The sequence below is a fragment of the Lissotriton vulgaris genome, chromosome 10 (assembly GCF_964263255.1).
Source record: "Lissotriton vulgaris chromosome 10, aLisVul1.2, whole genome shotgun sequence".
Taxonomy (NCBI): domain Eukaryota; kingdom Metazoa; phylum Chordata; class Amphibia; order Caudata; family Salamandridae; genus Lissotriton; species Lissotriton vulgaris.
Window position 1 is genome coordinate 147,250,413 of NC_141698.1, and position 6,553 is coordinate 147,256,965.

A 6,553-nucleotide genomic window follows, 5' to 3' on the forward strand; every position below is an offset into this window, starting at 1 on the left:
AAATATCTGTCACTTCTTCACTTTCCCCCTGCACGATCAGCCCCTCGTCATCATCAGATGCAATATCAATACATTTGGATTTGTTTTTCTTCTGGCTTCCTGGATCTTACTTAGGTGCGCCTCCCACTCGATAGTGTGGTGTTTTTTTAGATGACCTCTCTTGCCACCGGTACCATAGTTGGTACCAAGCTTACCCCGAATAACTGATGTTTTACAAATCGAACAAACATCCATGTTTTCCGCCCTTTGGCTAACAGTAAAGAAGTCCCAAACTGGGGACTGGAGATGTCTGCTGGTGGTGGAGGTGCTAGTTTGAGTTTCAATGCCAGATGAAGTGGAGGATGGGCGTGGCTGAATTTGTTTCTGTTGCTCCCTTACAGCACCACTATTTGAGGTAAGGGAGGTCGAGCTGGATGGAGGTCCCTGCCGGCCCTTCTGCCTAAAAAATATGGAAGCTGTAGGCCGTGTTGGTGTTGCAGTTAACTGCGTTGGCGGTGATACCAGTGCCACGCCGCCCACATCCCGCTCAACAGCCATTGGGGATAGGGTGAAAATGTCTGTCTGCTGCATGCCCGCTGGGGCTGGAGTGACGAATGTGATGACTGGGTCGTCGTCAGACTGTTCATCAGCAGCAGAAGACACAACTTTTTGTTTGTCGTCATTACCCATAACTGAAAGCCTTGCGGGAACCTTCCTTTTAGGCTTAGCTACCTTTGTCGGCTCATGGCGTGCCTCACTCTCAGAGTACATTGGTGGGTTCCAATCAAGATCAAGGTCATCAGAATTAAGGGGGCTTGAAGAAGAACTTGTAGTAGTAGGACTAGTAGCCCTCCTTGACCTTTTTCTTGCTGGGGATCTTGAAGACAATGGATCATCATCAGGAGGAGTAGCTTCCTTGGATGATACCTCCGCATGAATATCAATTTCCTGATGTGCCCCTACTTCTGGAGGAACAAGCGTTGTAGGCAGTTGTGCCGCTCCATGAACCTCTAGTTGCACCTCTCAATGCACCTTTCCATGCGCCTCTCCTTGCGCCTCTACTTGCGCCTCTCCTTGTGTCTCTCCTTGCGCCTCTCCTTCCCATGTACTTGTGCTTGTACTAGTTGCACCTGTGGTTGTCATTGCGGCTGTGGTTGTTGAACACTCGTCAGCTGAGTTACACCCGGCGTTGATTGGATGATACTTTCTCGTGATGAGCCATTATCACTGGTCGATGGTGATTGAGAAACTAAAGTGACTGCCTCAGCAGCACTCATGGTCTTGGAGCTAACTTGGCATGGTGGCACAGAGCCCAATGAAGCTGAGGTGCTGCTTCCAGCTTGGTCCCCGGCGGACACCGCTGCTGCTGCAGGCGTCGTTTTTTTTTTACCAAAAAAGGTGTTGGTGGGCCCACCAGTCTCCTTGGTAGGTGGGGCCAATTGCTTCTTCTGCTCCTTCTTACTGGCAGTGGCACTGGCAACTTTTTTCGCTGAGGCGCTACGGCCACCTTTCTTTGGGCCCATCTTCTTCAGATGTCAGAATAGCAGGCCACAGTTGCACGAGTTGCAGAGTTGTCTTGTCTGTGGCCACACGTGACGTCATTTGATGTTGTGCTGCACACACAGCTGCAGGTTTCTTCCTGGCACTGGTGGTTCTCTTGTGCACCTAAAAGCAATGGAAGCCAGAGGAACATCAGTTAAACACCCCAAAAAGTTGAAAAACACACAAAAATCACCACAATCCAATGCCATCCATGCCCTCAATGATGTTAAAATTCCAGACACCCCACAGAAAGACTTGGTCTATGCACCACTCACTACCCCTGGCCCTAACGGAAGAAAGCAAGGCAAACTGGGTGCAGGCCTGAGCACACTGCCTGGCTTCAAAATGGGCCCTTGACCCCCAGCTACATGGCCAGGCCCTGCCTGGACCAGGCCTCAAAATGGCCCCCACCCACATGGCCAGGCCCAAACACCACCCCAAAAAGTCGAAAAACACACAAAAATCACCACAATCCAATGCCATCCATGCCCTCAATGATGTTTAAATTAAAGACACCCCACAGAAAGACTTGGTGCATGCACCACTCACTACCCCTGGGCCTAATGGAAGAAAGCAAGGCAAACTGGGAGCAGGCCTGAGCACACTGCCTGGCTTCAAAATGGCCCCTTGACCCCCAGCCACATGGCCAGGCTCTGCCTGGACCAGGCCTCAAAATGGCCCCCACCCACATGGCCAGGCCCAAACACCACCCCAAAAAGTCGAAAAACACACATAAATCACCACAATCCAATGCCATCCATGCCCTCAATGATGTCTAAGTTAAAGACACCCCACAGAAAGACTTGGTGCATGCACCACTCACTACCCCTGGACCTACTGGCTAGTGAGACTTTACAGGCACCCCAAAATAAAAAAACAACAACATATAACAGTGAGCTAAAATTCTGTGACATAAATGAGAATTAAGTTAAAAAAAATCACAGAAACAGTTGTATCATGCACCCATGACTAACCCTGGGCCTACTGGTTAATGTGGCTATCCACAATATATATTTTTTTAAAGTTGTGAAAAAAGTTTTAAAACTGTAGTTGCAGCAACTGCAATGCCTGAAACAAACACCAACTTACTTGTAAAATCTCAAGTCCAAAAGTGATCCAAACTCCAAAGTCCAAAAAGTCCTCAAATCCAAATATCTAGCAGCAGCCAAAAATAAATCCTTCCAGCTCCAGATCCAAATCAAAAGTGACCAGGAAATGGACATAGCACTGGGAGGAGCCTGCTGGACAGTAACAGGAAGTTGGAGACTCTGGGGCACTAACTTCCTCCCACCCCCCCCCAAAAAAATGGACTCCTTGCACTAAAAAGTGCAGCCAAATGTCAATCTGAGGAGCTATTCTGATCAAAATCATCATTTTCAGAAGGTTTATGCTGCCTGCGGTGGATTTCTTGTGCTGAATTGCAATTTTTGCAATTTCGGGAAAGTGAGCTGTTCAAATCTCCCACCGGAAGTCAGCTGCGCTCCGCATATACGTGTTGGGCATTGTTTACTCCCGTGATGGGTGATCGCGGGCCCTTATGACGTACATGCGTTGTCAAACTCTCGCTCTGCAAGATAGCAGGCTGCGATGACATAATCGCGGTCGAAAAACTCTCACGCGATCACGCAGCAAGTTCCAAAATGGCGCAGCACACGCAAACCGGGAGAAAAACAACTCGGCGGACTCAGAATCACGGTAAGTCAACGCAGCGCGCGCAATATTGTATTTTTCAATCGTGATCAAGCAAAAAAATCCGCAGCTTGCGAATTTGCAGATTTCTGGGCAAATTTGCGCGATTCGCGAATTTGCCAAAAATCCGCAAATTTTGCGAACGAAACGGATTTTACGCCCAAGCTTAATCTTCTCCTTTTATTGCCAAGTTTTGCTTCTGGTCTTAATCAACATAACAGGAAACTACAACTTCTTTAACATACAAACCATTGTACTATGCTTCTCATTTCTGGACAATGATCATGTAGGATTCTGGTTGGGTCACAGCAAAAAGAAAACCTCCAGCTCATGGACATTAACTCTGCAGAAAACCAGATCACTGAATCCAAATCAGTGTTTATGTACCATGAGTTTATGCAGTGGCTGAATGCCGTCATGATGCCAACCGTGGAAATTGGACCACTTTCTTGGGAAATCCTCTTTTCTGTTTACTGGTGTGCCTGCGTCAGGGGCACAAGCTGTGGACGTTTTTGCAGATGGCTGTCTTTCTGCAGCTGCTATGAGCATGGTCGCCATCAGCTTGATGCCCTTTATGTGCATTGAGTTTTAGTCTATTGGGAAGCTTTGGCCTGGCATCCACCAAATGTCAAGTTTTGTGGACCGTTACCAGTTGACACACATTTATGGGCTCTTCAGACGAATGCCCGGATTAGGGGGCTGTCCTGAGGTCATAGTAGATGTAAGCTGTGGCAATGAATCCTGGATGATTTATGTACAAATCAGGAAACATTAGTACTCCACCGCTATTTGTAGCTCTGTACCAGCGTCGACTTGACAAGCAGATATGGTTTGCTGCTTTGGGACCCCAGTCTTAAAGTCCCTGCTTCACCAACCTTGTCTACCGATTGCTGCAGGGGAACAAAGATGTTATAAACCTGCTGTAGGTGGTGGAGTCCATGTATCCCTTCAGGTCCCAAACTCCTGCGTTAATCACAGTCCAGCTCTACAAATACTGTTTTACAGAAGCCAATAAAAAAGGAGAGCTGCCCGATAGTGGTGGCAGCATGGGAAGAATTGTATCCTACTGTGTTTCTGGGTGATGCCAAACATAAGGCAATGTTAATGGCACCATGGTCGACTGGATTAAGGGACTCTGAGGTGAGCTACGGAGCCACCCCTGTCATTTGCCCTTAAGGTTATCCGGGCGATGTCCCCCAATACACTGCACCTGCTGTGCAGTGATCGTTTCTCCTCCCGGCGGTCACAATAAGCCTTCTAAGAGCAATCGTGAGTTGGATATCTTTCAATAAGTCCAAAGTCACCTGGCATTGCTATGGAACAGAACTTGGAAGTCAAAAACACAAAAGCCACAAAAAAGCGCCAAAAGCAGAAATAACAGAGGGCAAACCAGAACTAAATCAAAGACCTGCAGCCCAAGCTGCGGGAGATGGGCTAAATAATGTCAAGAGGAAGAAAGCAGAAAAAAGTTAGTCCATGCACACCTCCTTCTGCATCAGAAACACTGTTACTGCTGGATCAATCACAGTCTGTGCTCTTTAATTTTTAGCCAAAACATGTTATTATTCTAATATGTGCATTATGTTAAATATGTATGCTGTCTTTCTGCCTTTCATTTCCATCTTCTCCACTGTGGCTATCTTCTGTCGGAAATAGGGGATTCTGTCAGAATTTACACAATCCGAGCCAAGTGCTTAATATCCAACTTAAAAACTTGGATATTTGACAAGTAAAGCTCCCCCCTCCCTCAAGCGCCTTGAGACCCTCTGGGTGAGTAGTGCGCTATATAAATTCAAACTTGACTTGACTTGATTGGCGTTGAGACACTGCCTGTGGAAAAACGTCGTCAGTTGTAAGGACGCTCCTATGTGATATAGTTCTGCTGGTCATGGGCCCAGGTTGGCCATTTCTACATGCATTGCTCTCTTCCAAGTTCTCCATCAGCATCTATCAATTAGGCATATGTACTGTATATGCAAGTTCCAAAATACTTATCCTTCAACCCATATTTCGTTTTCCCTTGGTCATCTTTTCCATCTAGGACATATCACCTAGTGGTGGACAATGAACTTCATGTATCCATGTTCATATTGTATCACAACACATGTCCAGTCTGTTCTTTAGGGACTTGAGCCGGATACGCTGGTTTTGTCAGCCCTTAGCCCGTGCCCATTTTTAGCCCATGCCTTATTGGCCTGTAATGCACTTATTTTTATCCCAAATTAAGTTTTATCATGAAGGTGTCGCAGCTAAGGATTCGGGGCCACACAGCATGAATTACCTTTAAATACCCCGACAATGCTGTGATTAGTTTTTTTTGTTAGAACTGTGGGTAGCAGCTAAGTGAGCCATTGTTAAAATCAACGCCTATACCTATTGGACGGATTCCTGATCAAATATCTATCACAAAAACACCGACCAACAAAAACATTGCCGCAAAAATATCGTATACAAAAATATCGTCATCTTATACTTAAACAAGGATTTACACAAATATCGATATTTAAATATCATCCAAAAAAATATTGTTAACAATTATATCGACTACAAACATATCGACCACAAAAATATCGAAAATACATAAAATAAAAAAAAAGGTAGCAAAAATATCGACAATATTATTCAACATTAAATACACTCTCCTCTCAACTACGTAACAATTTAATTATAAAAAAATTTAAATAAATACTAAACAAACATATATAAATATATTATATACTTAAAATACATATAACTAAATTATGTATACACCAATAAATATAAACATACTTAATAATTAAAATATACTCAATAAAACATATTTATTAACATACATTGCATATACAATTTTTTTTACATTATAAAACAAATGTATAAATTTTATCTTAAAACACCTACAAAGCATATTTAGTTATATACCACTAACAAAAAACAAATAAAACACCCTAATTAAAAAGTAACGGCTTCCAAATTCAAAATAATTTTCTCAACCAATAAATTTAAAGTACAACACCATTAACCAATTAAATTGCAGAACAATTTAAATAACAACTATAAAAACAATTACCTAACTAACTATAATTACCGTTTTTTGGCCAAACATGAAGGAAGACTGTTACTTTGCTGAAGAGAGAGAGAAAGAAATTCCACAACAACTACTACAACAGATTATACAACACAAGTAAGAAAAATCTTATTTTATTGAATATTAAATCCTCAACATCCTTAGTTTAACTCCCTAAAGTATATAAATGCTCTCTTGTTTTTATTGAAACAAAACTTTCTATCAGCAACAGCAAAAAGAATAATCTACAAAAACTATTTTCTACCTTATCTATTCCTACATAGAAAAGTAACTAATAAA

The 6,553-nt window shown here is 43.4% G+C and overlaps 1 pseudogene; it reads left to right on the plus strand.

Annotated features, from left to right (window-relative positions):
* The window catches only part of LOC147684852 (lipase maturation factor 2-like), a 62,882-nt pseudogene extending 58,199 nt beyond the window's left edge, over positions 1-4,683 (plus strand).
* Positions 4,684-6,553: the final 1,870 nt, after the last annotated feature.